This window comes from Petaurus breviceps, unplaced genomic scaffold, assembly GCF_028583685.1.
Source record: "Petaurus breviceps papuanus isolate PSGF00001 unplaced genomic scaffold, PetGlider_PUasm1.0 38, whole genome shotgun sequence".
Lineage (NCBI taxonomy): Eukaryota > Metazoa > Chordata > Mammalia > Diprotodontia > Petauridae > Petaurus > Petaurus breviceps.
The window spans coordinates 87,084,569-87,103,075 of NW_027186304.1; positions in this window are offsets into that span (position 1 = coordinate 87,084,569).

Consider the following 18,507-nt stretch of genomic DNA (forward strand, 5'->3'; position numbering starts at 1 on the left):
AAGAAAGAAAGAAAGAAAGAAAGAAAGAAAGAAAGAAAGAAAGAAAGGAAGGAAGGAAGGAAGGAAGGAAGGAAGGAAGAAAGAAAAAGAAAGAAAGAAAGAAAGAAAGAAAGAAAGAAAGAAAGAAAGAAAGGAAGGAAGGAAGGAAGAAAGAAAGAAAGAAAGAAAGAAAAGAAAGAAAGGCCATCAGTTCTTTCTCTGGAGACAGATAACATGTTTCATCATGGGTCCCTTGGGATTGTTTTAGATTATTACTGAGAATAGTTATATCATTTACAATTTTTCATTGAACACTATTGATGTTACTATGTGTAGTGTTCTCATGGTTCTGCTCATCTAGCTTTGAATCAGTTCATGTAAGTCTTTCCAAGTTTTTCTGAAATCATCCTGCTTATCATCTCTTATAGCATATATTCCATCAGAATTATACACCATAACTTGTTCAATCTTCCCCAATTGATGGGTATCTCCTCAATTTCTAATTCTTAGCTGTCACAAAGAGTTGCTATAAATATTTTTGTACCAGTAGATCACTTTACCTTTTCTTAAAAATTTCTTTGGGATATAGAACTTGCAGGGGTATTGTTGGATTAAAAGGTATGCAGAGTTTTATGGCCCTTTGGGCATACTTCTAAATTGCTCTGGAGAATAAACCTGTAGGATATTAGAATAAGTTTTCCTCAACACTATTCTGCTTTATATGCTAAAGACCAATCACACATAGTGTTATTTAGAAAGTGATCAACAACCAAATACAAATTTAAAATGTAAAGCAATAAGCAACTGAGAATTGCATGTACATATGTGAATGTGCTTTTTAAAAGATATTATATTAATATTAAATAGACCAAATATAAAGAAAAAGGACCTGTATATATAAACATATTTATAGAAACTCTTTTTGTAGTGGCAAAGAACTGGAAATTGAGAGGATGCCTATCAGCTGGGGAGTGGCTAAATAAATTATAGTGTATGATTGTGATGGAATACTACTGCTCTCTAAGAAATGGCAAGGGCAATGGCTTCAGAAACCATGGGAAGACCTATATGAACTGCTGCACAGTGAAGTGAGAAGAACCAACAGATCATTGTACACAGTTATAGCAATGTTGTAATGATGATCAACTGTGTAAGACTTAGCTACTCTGATCAATGCAATGATTCAAAACAATTTCACAAAAGACTCATCATAAAAAATACTATCCACCTCCAGACAGATAACTGATGAATGCTAAATGTGAATTGAAGTATAATTTTCTCATTTTCTTTATTTTTCTTGCTTTTCTGCAAAATGTCTAATAAGAAATATGTTTTGCATGATTTCACATATATAATTGATATCATATTGCTTTGCCTTCTCAGTGGTTGGGAGAGTGGCAGAAAGGAGGGAAAGAAACTGAAAGAAAAAATTTTAAAAAGGAAACTATGGTGGTTTTTAAAATCATGTAATAACAAATACAAAAATACCACTTGCCTCTGTAAATGTGGTGTCACACACAGACTCAGATGATTGATCACAAATATCACTTACAGAAGGAGATTTATCAAGTCAATCATTAAAAAGATAAAGAATATAAACAAAAACTAAATGGAAAGCAACATATGCTATTTTCCTGGCTTTGTCATTTTGCTGAGAATTAAACTCATAAGCTTGGTTTAAATAAGCTTGAGAAACAATTGCATTGATTCCTCAGAAACCAGGTTCTGAAGTCTTGTTCCAGTGGGTTCTGTGAGGCAGAAAACAAACTCTGGCAAGTTCTACCAAGCTGGAAAGGATTTGAATACAGGACTGACAATGGACCAGACCATTTGAGTTCAAAGAGGCTCAACCCCAAATTGGATGTAGAGTTATGAATTTCTGACCACAATAATTTATGAAGACATTCCACCAAAATACAAGGAATTACATCCTATGCTGATGGATGGACCCACACTAAGTAATTGTGGTTCTTTGAAGAATTGAATCAGCAGAGTCAGATCATTTCTTAAATGCCAGGTCATGAAAGTAATGAAATAAATGACTTTTTGGGAAATTTAGAGGTAAATCATATGTCAAAGTATTATGTATTTTTTTTTCTTGTGAGAGAGATACTCTTTATCTCTGGAATTTTTTTTGTTTTTTCTTCCTTTAGTTGAATGTATGTGGAAGTGGGGGTCCTTGCAGCAGTTGGGGCAGTTTGATTGTCAACAAATAGGTTAATATATGGGCAGAACAGCAAAAACCCACCAGCAACCAGTAAATTTCCTCTAGTGATATAGCAGAGATTCTTTTTCAGGTATATGTTGGATGAGATAGTCTCTGAGGTGAATTAATCTGTCAATCAATTCATCAGTAAGCATTTATTGAGAATTTCTAAGTGTGAGAGGCATGAATACAAAAGTGAGACTGCCCTTGACCTTAAGATTCTTACATTCTTCTAGGACAGGGTTATTAACCTGGGGTTCCATGGACCTACAAAGGGTCCTCATATAGATTTCAGAGAGTCTAGGTGGGAAACAAATACATTGTATTAATATATTACTAAATTCTAATTGAAATTTTATTTTCTTCAAATAAGAATTAAATAAAAATCTTAGTGAGAGGGATTCCATAGGTTACACAAGACTGATAAAGGGGTAGGTACATGATACAAAAAAAAAGAAGTTAAAAATTCATGTATTGGGGTATAGCATACATATATAGGGATCTAGATTGTCATGCCCTTTCTAGGACCAATAGTTGTACTGATTTAATTTCTATCCCAGAAAAGAAGCAAAAGTTCAAAAGTTGGATTGGGTGGGAGAAAAGAGAATAGTATATGCCAAGACAGACAGCAAGATAACTATGCTAGGCAGACTTTTGTGTCCTGGTAAGATAACTCTAGGAAATGTGAAGTATGGCCTGAGGTCACTACAAATATCAAGTGGAGGTAAATTTTCACTTATACACCAATCAGGAAAACTTATCCCCTGGGCAAAGCTCCAAATGTGGGTGGATTAGCCTTTTCACTCTAAAATTCTTTAATTTTTATGAAAGGTTTACTATTGTTTTAGTAGCAAAAGTTCTAATTTATTGTTCTCTGAATATAATTGAATTTTCATATGTATGTATATATAGTAACATTCTCTCTAAAACTAAAGATATATGTATATATAAAATTCATATATGTATATTATATTCATATATATCTAGTTTTAGATAGACTATTATGATATACACACAAATATTCATATATGCATCAATATATATGAAAATTCCATTAAATTCACATATATGTATGTATACATATATTTAGTTTTAAAAAGAATATTACTACCTCCATTAGTAAAGGGAATTCTTTCTATACTTGTGAAAGGTTCTAGGTTTAGGGTCACCTTCAGACCATTATGAGGTTATTAGGGTAACTTTTTAGTAGAATATAAAGTCCACATATCTTTAAATTAACATTCTTGAAGTAATTTTGAATTATGCCCAAAGAGTTATTAAATAGTACACATAGTTCATACACAAAAACTTCATGCCCCAAAAGTTATAAAACTATGCAGGTTCATCACTGTATCTGTGACCCACTACTAGTTCAATAATCCAAAGAGATCAAAGAAAGAGGAAAAGAACATGTATATACAAAAATATTTATAGAAGATCCTTTTGGGGTACAAAAATAGTGAAAAGTAAACTAAAATGGATGTCCATCAATTGGAGAATAAGTGAGCAAGTTATAGGTTATGAATATAATGTAATAATATTGTTCTTTAAAAAGTGATGGAAGGGGTGGCCAGGTAGCACAAAGAGTAAGAGCACCAGCTCCAGTGTTGGGATGACCTGGGATCGAATCCGGGCTCAGACATTTAGCACCCACCCAGAAATAACTGGCCGTGTAACCTTGAGCAAGTTACTTAACCCTGATTGCTTAAAAAAAAAGTGATGTAGACAATTTCAGAAAAAGAAGGATAGACTTATGAATTGAATCAGTCAAATAATCAGAGACTAAAGAGTAATTTACACAATAGAAAAAATTATAAAGACAACTTGAGATTTATGTATGACGAATACAATGACCAACTGCAATTCCAGAGTACTTATGAAAGCATACTTATCATCATTTGACAAAGAGTGATGGACTCAAGATACAAAATAATAATTTTTTTTGGACATGGCCAACATGGAAATAAATTTTGCTTGACTCTGTGTATTTCTTCCAAGGGTTTAATTTTCTTTTTCTTTTCAATGTTGGTGGGGAGAGGAGGGAGATAACTGAGAGGGAGAATAGCTTATTAATCGAATAAGATTTTTTAAAAATTTAAAGGTCATTCCTAAATTTTATAATATTCTAGAAAGATCAAGCAAATAATCAAGACAGAGGAGGAAAGAGAAGCAGCATTATCATCTGCCAGAGATCTTTTCTCCAGTGGCCCCTCTTTTGAAGTGTCTAAAGTAAGCAAACCTCTGCCGCTTGAGAAAGCGAAAAATATTTATTGTGGTCACTAAAGTAAGCATCGCCTAAAAACCATTAAACCTTCCTTGTGGTATTAACTGAGGCAACCAAGGTTTGAGAGACATAGTATCAAATCTGAGGTTCCTACATACTTGCCAACTGTCCAGGATTGGCTGAGATTTATTTGAAATCTTCAAGAAACTCGAATTTCCTATGCAGCGATTTTGGTGTTACCACGTGGCTCTTTCTGGGAGGCTTTGCTTTCTTCAGGGCAGAAAAAGTGACCCATTTTTCTTGTTCTTTCATTTCCTCTTCTCCTCCACTCATTCCTTTCCCTCAGTTCATATGAGTAGAGAAAATCTTTAATCTTCTAGATTCTAAGGAATTGAAATCATAAAATCATGGAATATTAAATCTTTAAAGGACCTTAGAGGTCATCTATTCTGACTCCCTCCTATTTATAGGTGAGGAAACTAAGACCCAGATAGGTGAATGGATCTATCCAAAGAAGAATTCTCCGCAGAACCCTAAGGGAGATTCATTTCCATCTAGGTCAAAAATTCTGTGGCTAGAAAACATTACTTCACACAGGCTATAACTTAGATTCTCACTACATGTGCTAGCCTAAAGACACGGTTTCTTAACGTGGATTATGTATTTTTAGTTTTGATCACACCTTTGTGTACCATGTGTATTTACGTCAGGCAGAAATAAGCTAATGCATTTATTACTGAGTCAATAGAAAAACTAGCTTGGGAAAAAATGAGAGAAAAAATGAAAGTTTTTCTTTACTTTAATAAGAGCTCTGGAATGTAAGAAGTTGAAAATATATAAACCCCCAATTTAAAATCTACCCATACTTGATTTCTACCATAGACTTTATGTTTATACCTTGTTTGGGCACATTACAGCTGTTTTCCCCCCCCCCCCAAACCCTTTTCTCTTCTAATAGTCAGGCACTTGTTTTTTTAAACAGAACTTTTGCCAAAATTTGCTGACAAGATGTTTATCACTAGCCCCTGGATAGCAGAAGTAAAAAAAAGAAAACTTTATTTCTAATCTACTCTTGGGACATTGACTTAATTAGCTTCATTGATCTTTGAATGACTATCTAATCCTATAGAAATACCTTTCCTTTCGCTTATAAAAATAGTGCCAATTAAAACTTTAATGCTCATTTCAGCTTGTGAAATGGATTAATTCCCTAAACCTCAAAAAACATTACAATAAATGTACTGTTTAACTCGGTTGTAAAAACAGGACAAAGACAACAACTGCTACATTCCTAAACTGGTTACCCACCTACCACAAGGTAACCAGCAACATATCCCTGTGGTTCCACACCTCTCTCCCACTTCAGTAGAACTAATGGTTTGGGGACATCCCAAATAATGAAGATAAGAGCCAAGATTTAGGGAAGGCCTTCTGTAACAGCAGGCGCAGGAATACTCCTATTTCTAAGCTCCTTCTTTAGGTTCATTTTTCTGGATAGTATCCTTAACAGTGCCTCACCAGATGCAAGCATAAGTAGGCACTCAATAAAGAGCTATTGAATTGGATTAGAATAGATTCATAGCTCATTAATATGAATCATCTGAAATAGCTAAGGTCTAAACTTTTATCTTTAGACTGATGAAAACCCTGAAAAGATACAAGATAGACTATACCTTTGTGCCTCAACAATGTTTTTGGTAAACTGGGATGTACCTAAAGCAAAAATTCAAAGAAGCCAGAAATTACTCTACAGTTATAACTATCATTGCTTAATTATTAATTTGAAACTCTGGTGTATTCTTTAAACATTCCCAGCACATTTAAAAAAAAATGATTAATCACTCAAAACCACCTAAATTATCCTTCACTCCTTTAGAGTGTGAGTTATTGAAGAAAGGGACTGTTTTTCATTTTTTTGCCTTTGTAACCCCCACATCTAGCAAAGGACTTTGCCAGTATTAGATGTTTGTTGAATTTAATTCAATAACTATTAGTCACATGGGTAAAGCATATATTGGTTTCATTAATTGGGCAATAAATAATAAATTAGGGTTGGACAGACATTTTTGTTAAAATAGAAGTGGTAGGAGACATTGTGAATACAATGAATTTTCTTCACAGTGGATAGAGTACTGTACCTGGAGTCAGGAGGACCTGAGTTCAAATCTAACCTGAGACACTTGACACTTACTAGCTGTGTGACCCTGGGCAAGTCATTTAACCCCGATTACCTAAAAAAGCAACTGATTTTCTTCAAGTTGAAGATGATTCAGTGCTTTAACAAATCACAGGAATTGCCTGTAACTCTCTAGGAAACTGTCTTATCCCTTGATCCCTTATTAACCCAGCCCTATGATAGCATTGCTTCTAATACTGCAGTACTGTTTGTTGTGTGACTGGAGCTAAATATAAATATAAAATATCTCCATCTGTCTGTAGCAAGGCTTCTTAATCTTTTTTATATCATGGAGCTCTTTGGTTTTCTGGTGAAACCTATGGACCCCTTCTCCAAATATTGTTTTTAAATGCATAATATACAAAGGATTGTGAAGAAAACCAATTATACTGAAGTAGTTATCAATATGTTTTAAATAGCAATTTCATAAACTTCAAGTTAAATACCTCTGGCTGTAGTTTAATAGATTAGACTTGAAGGATTGCCTGAGATAGAAAGAAATTAAGTGACTTGCCTATGGTCACACAAATATTCAGTATCAGTCAGGATCCCAACCTATCTCTTCTTGACTAAACCAATAATCTCTCCATTATGCCATACTGCTTCTTAGCTATGTCTAAAAGTTACCAAAATGCTAAACCTTCTCAGAAAGAAAATTAGGTTGGAAAAATATCACCCTATTCAGATATAAAATACAATTCATTTGCCTACAGTCATAATGATCTACATGTGGTAATGTTTTTGCCTTTGCTCTTCTCATGGCCACAGTAATTGAAACAACAATGGTAATATCTGTGATAAAGAATCACTGCACCCCAAGAAAGAGAGAGACTAATGGACTCAAACATAAACCAATGAACTACAAATCTGACCCAATAAAGCTTTTCTTATATGATCCTTATAATGATCGAATCATCTTTCTCGCAAGATATAATTTCTATTTTTTTGAGGGCAATTGGGGTTAAGAGATGTGCCCAAGGTCACAAAGCTAGTTTTTGTGTTAAGTGTCTGAGGCCAGATTTTAACTCAGGTCCTCCTGAATCCAGGGCCGGTGCTCTATTCACTGTGCTACCTAGCCGCCCCACAAGATATAATTTCTTATGTAAGGGGACATCTAAATCTAGACGTGAGTCACACTTTGATTTTAATATGCTTTATTTGGTCATTTCTATATTGTCTCTAAGGAAAATAAATTCAAAATTATTAAAACAGAAGATTATTGATGTTTTCCAGAAATGTCTATCTGTTTGTTTCCTGGAAAAGGCTAGGGCCAGTTAAATGTCTATGGGTGGGGTGGCCAGGTGGCGCAGTGAGTAAGAGTGCCGGCTCCAGCATTGGGAGACCTGGGAACGGTTCCGGCCTCAGATACTTGGCACCCACACAAAAATACCTGGCCATGTAACCTTGAGCAAGTTACTTAACCCCAATTGCTTTAAAAAAAATAATAAAAATGTCTATGGATAATCCTACACAAAATATGTTTCAAATATGTTTCAAAGTGGAGGGCATAAGAATAACTGAGATGTCCTACCTTTATTATGTAAAATCTGCTTTATGAGTACTATGGCAGGAAAGAAAAAAGTCTGTATTTTCTGTTTACCATCCAAGTGTTCTATCTCTTTACTTTATAATACTGAATCAGTCATTACAGATACTGTTAGAATTACTGGACTGAAGAGACCTTTAACATGTCTTTCCCCTCCTTAGAGATATCCAAGCAGAAGTTGGAGGATCAGTTGCTGGATATGCTATAATGGGACTTCAATTTTTGTGAGGCTGCTGAGATTCCTTCCACCTCTTAAAAACTTGTGATTCTAGAATCAAAACTCTAGAATGAAAAATGTTAAAATGTTTCTGAGAGATGCTTCCCTGGAAGACATATAGCGCCTGTTTGAAAATGACTTTCTTTATTGTTTTTTAGATTGTCTATCCCAAAATAATTTTCCATGTCATTAATTTCCAACAGATTTTAGGTAATGACTCTGAGGGAGGTGGGGCAATTTCCTCTGCACTGGGCCTACTTTGGTAGTCTTCCTGGATGCTCAAAATTTCAGATGTAAAACCTGTGCCAAGAATTCAATGTGATTTAATGTAGAGGTTAGGAGCTATCATATTTTTGGTTTGGGGCCACTGATTCAGAATGAGAAAAAAAATCAATTGAGGGCTACACATATAATTTGGGTTTATACAGAGGTAGTTTTTATTTATTTATTTTAAGGAGAGAAAAATAAAGTATCCCACTCATCTGATTTTAAAATCTAAAAAGGGAAACAGAATCACAGTTGTAGAGCAAAAAGGACTTCAGAAGTCATCCAGTCCAATCCCCTAATTTTATAAATAAGGAAACTGAGGCACAGGGAGGCTAAATGGCCCAAAAGTCTCACAGATAGTAATATTATTGGCTTTATTTTAAATTAGATTCTTTGACTTCAGGGACATCAAACTTACCATTATACCACACTGGCTCTCTATACAACTAGCAGTATAGAATGTATTTCTTTTTGCTCTACATTATGGTCAAACACGGGAGAAGTGCAAAAGGATAAGGCAGGGGTGTGATACAACATTGAAATGAGTCAAGAGCTAACATTTAGTTTGGATATTTCACTCACTTATTCTTGTACAAATAAAAATACCTGTGCCTCATTTGTACCAGCTACAAAATGGAAATAATATTTAATAGCTAATATTTATGTAGTGATTTAAGTCTTATTAAGTGGTTTTTTTTTCTTCACCACAACCCTGAGAGGAAAATAAGATTTATTCTTTAAAAAAATAATTGGGGGGAGGCGTGGCTAGGTGGTGCAGTGAATAGAGCACTTTCCCTGGAGTCAGGAAGACCTGAGTTCAAATCAAGCCTCAGACATTTGACACACTTACTAGCCATGTGACTTTGGGCAAGTCACTTAACCCCAATTGTCCTCTAAAAAAGCCCAGAAAATAAAAAAAAAATAATAATTGGTTTACGCAACTCTCAGAGAGAAAACTCCCTCTAATAATGCAGAGGGAACTTTGTCCTGCAACTTATATACTTGGAGTATTCCCTGAAGCACCAAGGAAATCTGACCTCCAGCACAGATCAGTAACAACTCAGCATTTCACATTCTTAGGTTTTACAAATGAGGGAAGAGATTTCAAGAGTTTGAATGACTTTCTCATGGTTCCATGGCTAGTAAAGTCTGCAGTAGTATTCAGAGTCGTCTCTGACTTCAAATACATGACTTTTTTCCTATAATTTTTGTTGTTCAGTCATGTCCAACTCTTGGTGATCCCGTGGACCACTAATACTGTCTGTGAGATTTTCTTGACAAAGATACTGGATCAGTTCACCATTTCTTTCTTCAGTGGATTCAGGCAAACAAGGTTAAGTGATTTGCCCAGGGTCACACACCTTGTAAAGTGCCTCAGGTTGGACTTGAACTCATCTTCCTGTCTCCAGGCCCAATACTCTATCCACTGAGCCCTCTAACTGCTTTTTTCTACAATACTTCTACATAAAACCCAAACCTTCTTATTTCATGGGCATATTGTCCACATCATGAGATGTGAAAAATCATACAAAAGTAAATGATGGCCATGCAAGAGAAGCACTCCTGAGGTATTAAAATCACTGGGAAAGTAGATGAACATCTGAAGTCAAAGGTAGAGTATAAACCCTTTGAGGACAAGAACTGGCTCCCTTTTGTATTTGTGCCCCTCAGAAGTCTGTCTTGAGCACAGTAGGCACTAATACATGCTGACTGATTGCATGATTGTATAATTTGATGGTACCTATGTATGTGAGGCTGTCTTCAAAAATTCTCTTTGAGAAAGAGAAATGAAACTGATGAATCTGAATACAGATTGAAGCATACTTTTTAAAAAATTTTTCTTGAGTATTTTGTCTGTTTTCTTTCACAACATGACTATTAGGAAATATTTTTATATTTATTTTATATTTTTTATATTTATATACATGACTACACATTTGTAACATATTGAATTACTTGCCTTCTTGGGTGGGGGGGATGGAGAGAGAGCAAGGGAGAGAATTTAGAACTCTAAGTTTTATAAATGAATGTTAAAAATTGTTTTTGTATGTAACTGGGGAAAATTAATTAATTTCAAAAAAAGAGAAAGAGAAATTAAACCAAACTATTGTTTATCCACAAGAGGACAGTGTTTATCAATGAAATGCTACACAGACACATCACCCACTCCCACATATACCACATAAGGCAGAGAGGATGCTCAAGGTTTTGTGTTCAGTCTTTGATTGTATGAGGAAATAGATTCTATTAACAGCCATACTTTCACATAGATCTTCTGCAGAGGATACCAAACACGAAAGACTCAAACATTTGTACCTAGTAAGAAGTTTTATTATTTCAGCCTTCTAATTAGTATCCACATAGAAGGTGATTGTTATTGCTGGCCCTGTTACATCTGTGACCCTGACAAACCAGCAGATTGAAGGGGCCTGTTGATGTTGTGTATAGCTGCTTGTGGCTTTCTTTGAAAGGAGACATTAAAGCTTGGTCCAGATTACAAATGTTTAACCTGGCAAATATCTTTAGTGACCTCTAAAACAAATATTGTGTCATTAATAGAGCAGTGTCCACAAGTGGGATTGGCAACATAGAATGTACTGTCTGTGGAAGGGTTCAAATTATGCTTGGGGTCCTTAATTAACCCCATTATGTTTCCATGGTGTAAACATCCAACCCCTTCAATATCTAGACACAAGAGAATATGGACAGTAAGTCAGTTATCTTTCCTCTAAATTCCCTGGAATCTACAGTTTTCAATGACAATATTTTGAAATTAGCCCCCTTTAATTTTTTGGTTGTCTGATTTATGTTTTTCCAGTGCCAGTACAAAATAGCATTAAGAGTCACTAAACCAATTAGTCAGTCAGTGTTTCTAAGTGTCTATTCTGTGCCAGGCACTAGTTATGTTCAAGTGAGAAGCACATCAAGGTACTTGGTACATTTTGCTTTGTTTACTACATGTGTATGTATTTAAAATATTACACAAGATTTTTCCTTTGAAAAGTTTACATTAGTTGCTCTTTCACATAACACACTGGATTCTCTAAAGCGATAGCCCTGTGTTGTATAACGTCAGCATTATTATAGAAAGAAGATATTGACCCTAAGGTTCCAACCAATGTTGTGCCATACTTAAGATACCCTTATTTATAAATCCTTCTTTGTATTTGGAGGTGATGCTTTACAGCTAATTGCTACCTCTTGCCCTGTAAGCTAGTAAGCTTTTCTACAATATAAATCTGGAAAGAAGGTGGTTTGGTTTGTGGCCGTAGCCACTATTTGCAGAGCCTGTCCCTGTTTGCGATCTTGCCTCTCCCCCTTCCCAACTACCAAATATCTTTGCCCAAAAAGAATCTTCCCTTCTTCTGCTGCATGTGCTAGGTTGGTTCGCCTGTGATTGTGGTTGCCTTGCCAACCACAGTGATGCCACATAATGTGAAGCTGAGCTTTAGTATTTCTCTAAACCCTTCTCTCAGATTCCTTGACTTACTTGTAGGTGATGTAGCCTGAATTATGGTAGCTGCTTGGAGATTATTACCCTTGTGCATTCTTAGTGCACATCCAGCCTAATGGAATCATGGGAAGCAAGTCTTGTTTCAAAGACTGTAAAGAGTTAAGACCACAGCATCTTTGAGAAACTTTCCCCACTAAATGTTACATAGTGCTCATAGGGGATAGGGTTGGATCCTTAAGTCAAATGTAATCTCTAATGCAGGTCCAATCCCCAGTCATGTGAAGTGTTAGGACAACTGTTACTTAAATGAGCTATTTCTAATCATTTTTAGTTTAAGGATAACTTATGTTAAGAAATTTCATGCTCTCTGCCATTATAGTAGCTGTGCTACTAGTGTCCTTTGAATGAAAAAATATATGAGGAAAATAACACTTTTAAATAGTAATAACATCTACATACATTTTTAAAATGTAAAATGTATCTAACTGAAAAGTATGTTTGCTTATTTCAAGATTCACATATTACTAGGCTTTATAAAAACTGAATGTTCTCCCCCTAACCCCACATATACATATTAAAAGGTCTAAGGCCCACAGATTGAGAACAGATGCTTGGGACCTTCAATCTCAAGTACAATAAAATCTCTTTTCTTAAGTTGGTGCATTGATGTGGTATTTAACTACATTTTAATTTACTACTCTGCCATTTAAACAAATTGAGCAAGTATGTATAAAAAATTATAGTACAACAGTAATCTTTCTAGGTACTGGAAATGAAAGAGAAACAGCCCTTCTCTCAAAGAATTTCCAGTATAATAGAAGAATAGTTCATGAAACTATTCCATTTAGAAAAGACAGGTACAGCATGATTGTATTCTCATCTGTGTAAAAGTTTTCATAAAGATTTCATTTATTCTGTCTGTACCCAGAAAGTAGACTGAAGACAAATCGTTGAGGTAACCAAGAAGTAGGTTTTATCTCAATATAAAGAGGAATTTCCTTAAAGTAGAACTATCTACAGTAAACCTGTAGATCACCTTGTGAGAGTGTGGTCCAGTCAAAATCAGACTGGATTTGACATCATAGTAAAAAAGTCAAGTCTTCGGATGCAGCCTTTTGACTGAGTCCAAGTTTTACAAAACAAATCCTTTTATTAAGATGATTTGTTCTGTGTAATTTGGATTCAGTCAAAGGGCTGCTCTAGAGGACTGAGAAGATCACATGTGACCTCAAGGGCACAGGTTCCCTACCCCTGGGGTAGATAGTATACAAATAACTATGTATAAGCAAGATATATACAGGATACTTCGAAGAAGAGCAGCCGAAGGAAGGTGACCAAATATTGACTCTACCCCTCACCAATGTATTACTTAACCTCTATGGACCTATTTTTTCTTTTGTTAAATTAATTTTGTTAAATGGTTAGAATACATGATCTCTAAGATTACTTCTAGGTCTAAATCTGTGATCTATGATCTTATTAGTAGTTCAACATCCGTGGAGGTGTTCTGGGAGAAAAATGGAGAGATGGCATTTAGTATTATTAGAGAAAATATTCATATATTGGTTGAGGATTTATTCTAGATGACCCAGAAGTAGCTTTAAACTTTGGAAGTCTATCAATTTGATGTTCCAAAGAACATGAAACCATTCTTAATTTAGTTTATTTATTTTCTCACACTCATTGGTCAATCACTTTTGCTTATGTAGCAAATTTGAAATAAAAAATGTATTGATAAAAATATTTAGCTTCTAGTGAGAAGTAGCTGTAATGAATAACTTAGCACAATTGATAATAGTTTTAGCATGCCCCAAAAGCCCTTAACAGGCTAAATATTAAGCAAAATCTAAAATATGAAATTTCATAGTTATGATAGGAATAATATCTAATAGCATTTCCCCACAGCAGTGGGTTAGGACCATCTTGCAACACGGGTTAAGCCCATACTACTTCTTTCCCTACTACAACAGGGATTAGTTTTTCCTAAAAGGAGATAGAGTTTTCCCTAAAAGGATGTCAGAGTTCCTCTGACCTGATTGGTTCCTGCTTTTCTTATGCAGCTTCCTGGACACCTAACAGCAAAAAAATCCTACCCAGATAAGGTTGGTGCCTCTCAGACCTGGTTGGTGCTGAGACCATGAGAGTTGCCATACCTTGCTCTGATGACTTGCTGACAAGTTTCTGTAAGCAGGAAAGAGAAGCCACATCTACCAAAGCTAAAGATCAGTGCCACTATATTATTGTTACATATTTTGGCTATGTTAGGCCAAAGTAAATCCTTTTTCATTAATTATTCAATTATTATAAGTGTCTCATTTTGTTCCAAAATAAAATCTGAACTGGCATAAGACTCACCTCTTACAGTAGAGATACATGTTTATATTGCACTTAAGTTAAAAATAATTACTTGAAGGAACCAGAGTTAAGATAGTAAAGTAGCTAAAAGTACAGCCAAATTTCCCCACCCACCACCACTGCCCCCCACCCCGCTCCAATGCCCCCAAACAAACCAAATCATGATCAGGAATTCCTAGAAAAAAATGACAGTGTGTTATTTTTCAAGGTGATGTTGGCATAGGGAGAAAGACAGAGTTGCCTGAAGATACTAAAGAGTTCCAGATAGGAATTGCCGCATGTAGTCATATTTCAACTTGGGGAGAGTTATGTCAGGGCAAAAAGAGGTTACAAATTTAGAAAAAAAAAAGAGCCCAGTATCATTTAAGATGCAGGAATAGATGCCAACTAACAGTTCTATCAATAACTCACTACTCATTTGTAGGATCTGGGGCTGATTGAGGAAACATGGATTTCTGAACCAGGTAAAGAAGTGGTCACAGGTTCTAGACTATATACTAAGTAGGAAGCAAGCTCAGAAACAAGTAGCAGCTGTGTTGCTGGGGTTCCAGCCTCCAACCCAATATAAATCCAAAAGTGGTATAACTAGACCAGGATTCCCAGGAGAAAAAGGAGAGGCTACCTTTCTGTCACTCTGAACCAGCAGAGCTTTCTAGATGGCTGCTAATGGCTAAAATTAACAGTGGCCCACTGGAACTCCAAGTGGAGCAAGCTCATAGATACGGTGCTCTCACCCAAAACCCAGGTCAGAAACTTGCAGAGTTTAGATCGTGAAGGCAGAAATTAGACTTTCCCCAGGATTATACTGCTGTGAGCAACGAAAGTTTGCAAGCCTCCTGTTTGAGCTATCATTTTGATCTTGAAATATCTCAACATTTAATAGGCCAAGAAAGCAGGAACAGAACCAGCACAGGTATTTCCTCCAGAAATGCACAGAGCCCAGCCCTATCATAAAGTCTGAAGTCAGGGCTGGAAGAAAAAGTCATCATCAGCAACAGCAACAAGAATCCTACCATAAAAGGCCATTATGATGACTGGGATGCTCAAGACCCAATCCCAGAAGAAAAGAATGACTCTAAAACATCTACCAGTAGAGTGTCAGAGAAAAATAAAAGCTTGATCACAAGCTCACCTCTAATTCCTTCAAGAGATGAAGCTGAAGTCATGAAATAGCTCTTCTTCATGCCATTTCATTCAGAGTTCTTCAGGTTACCTCTAAGTGCACATCCCTTCACTGAGCTGTAACAACTTCTACTTGCCATCCTTTGAGGACACTTGTGTGAATATTTTATAGACAAGCGTGAGCACAATTATTCTGGCCAAGACCTAACTCAAGCCAGGTCAGTGATTCAGGAATGGGATTAAAAGGCAATGAGGCATTAATGGACCATACAGTGCAACAAAAAAAATACATATGATAAGATTGAAAAAGATACTATTCTAAATTAAATTCAAATAAAACACAGCTAGCTCCCTTCCACCTCCCAGGTCACCACAGCAATCATAAACACTCACACTTTTAAAAAGTCCCCTCAGGGTGATAAGAGCTCTACGAAAACCTCCAGAGCACCAATATCCCTTAGATTTCACCGTTTATGCCTCAGGGATCAAGGGTAGGGGAATCAAGCCCTAGTCCCTCAGCCAATCACATCCCAAGGAGAGTCTTCCTACCCTCTTAAAGGGAAACCAGCCAAGTCTATCTAAAATAGGTGACATTCCTATCAAAGTAAACTGGCCACGATGGATCAAAACTCTCAAAATCCAGGATAGGAAGCAGTGCAAAAAGTAACAAGGATTATAGGAGGCATGTGTGTGAGAAGCACACGCTTCTCTCCATGATGTTTCAGTGAAATCTTGATTGCCACAGTTATCTCCTCCTTTTCATTGAAATTCAACAGTGAGAACAGAAGCATGATGCTGAAAGTGATTTTTCAAGTATGTTAAATTTCAGCTTAAGTATCTTATTTCCAAAACAATATTACCTTTAAGCTTAATCTTATGAAAACTTCTGAGCTACTATAAAGTAATTTACTTATTCTTACACACACGATGACTATTATGTATTTGTAAAGAAGGAAAAGAATTTTAGAATGGCATATGGTAATAGATATGATGGATTGCAGAGGGTAAGACAGTTATATGAAATAAAATTAAGATTTTGGCCTTAGATACCCTCTTCTCTTTGGGGTGCCTCATAATAAAATTGCGCATCCAAAAGGAACTTACAAATGTATCATAATTCTCAGCATGAATAATTGTGAAAAGTGTATAATCAACAACTCTGGAAGAAAATAACACTTAATAGGTGGAGAAGAGCAGCAGGGAGACAAAGGGAAAAGGAGGAATTTTAAATATATCAGATGATTTTAAAAATATTGCACAGCAAGAAGCCTTTATAGTATCAGAGAGGTGGTTCCAAAGTAATTTTTTTTTCCTTAGGGGGCATATGAATCTGTCCTTTTCCACAGTTCATCCTCCTTTAAGACTTATTGATGTTTTATTTTTATTATTTCTTAAATGATTCTTCCCTTGGAAGTTTTTCTTTCCAGTATGATCATATCCTATCCCAGATCTAACCAGATGCGATAGTCTTTGATGCCCAGACTGGGACGATTCTTCCTTTTATTCAATTTACAAATTCAGTGACCATAAATTGGTACTTTATTGTGGACTGCTTATCACATTGCCTACAGTAGCTATTCCAAAACCTCTTCTCTACTCAGGTCCTCAACTTTATCCACACCTTTTTCTCTTCCTGTGGATGACTTTTTCACCCATTTTACTAAAATTAAGACCATTTATTCTTAACTCCCAAGGGTCACATTCTCTGCATTTCAAACTTATGTGTTCAACCAAGCTCCAAAAAGGATTGGGCCTTCCCAGTGCCTTACCAAAGCTCATTCTTCCATTTGTGCTACTGAAACCATCCCTATATTATCTATATTTTGTTGATAATGTTTCTTTTGCCTTTTTTTGTGAATTTACAAATCTATTCACTTTTTCTTTTATAACCTTCATTCTGATTTTTTCTGAACATTTCGCCAAATATTCCTGATGTTGCCAAATTAGGTCCAAAAGGTGAACTGTCAAGAATTCATCCCTGACTACACTACTCCCAAATTGTAATAGAAACTGGCAATGGAAGGAGCAATGTACAGAGTGGTAGGAGTCTCCATTTTGATGGGTGGTCATATGCTTATTTGCATTAAAATTATATTGAGTGGCAAATATTTATAAGGGGTACAACTATTTTCTATATTATTCTTTTTTTTCCCCTCTCCTTCCCTTCCATATTTTTCTCTTATGTACTTTCCACATGTTGGTTCTTGTCTCTCTACCCTTGCGATTTTTTGGAACTCTCTTTTTCACTTTTCTTTTTCCATTCTGAATAGGACCTGACTTTCAAAGGAATTTGATTAGTTCCATGTTTCCATGAAGAAGCATGTTACCACAGCCACTGATTACAGAGAACACTAAGGATTGTGTATTCTGAATCAACTTCCTTCTGTAGTAAATCTCACCAAGTAGTGCAGGGTATAGGAACAATATTCCAGTGTATTCTCGGGCAGCTCCTGGAATCAATTAACTCTAAGATGCCTGATACTTGATGTTCTCCCAACTATGACATGAGAATTATATACTGGTGCCATACCATTTATGTAGGGAATATGAATCTGAAAGGTTTTGTCTTCTTTCATTTAAAAAAAACAATATTTGTTAATACAAAAGAAACAGGAGGCTATATATTTCTCCTTAGGGAACTTGCTGATGGAAGAGGAAATGGTAAGGAAGAAAACACACACACACACACACACACACACACACACTTGAAATGGCAGAGCAATTTTTGCAAGGCAGTATTTCAACACCTGTAAGTTAATACATTACAGACTGTATATCTAATCAATGAAGGTATTGGCATTGGTAATTCCATGAAGTCCCATAGTCACAAAAAGGTGGAAAATATTGCCATCTCATTTTAGTGTTCTAGTCTTGTGCTACCACTTGCAAGTCCCTTGACCCAAACAGTTAATTCTATTTTCTGAAACATGTGGCATATGAATAGAGTGCTGGACTGTGTGG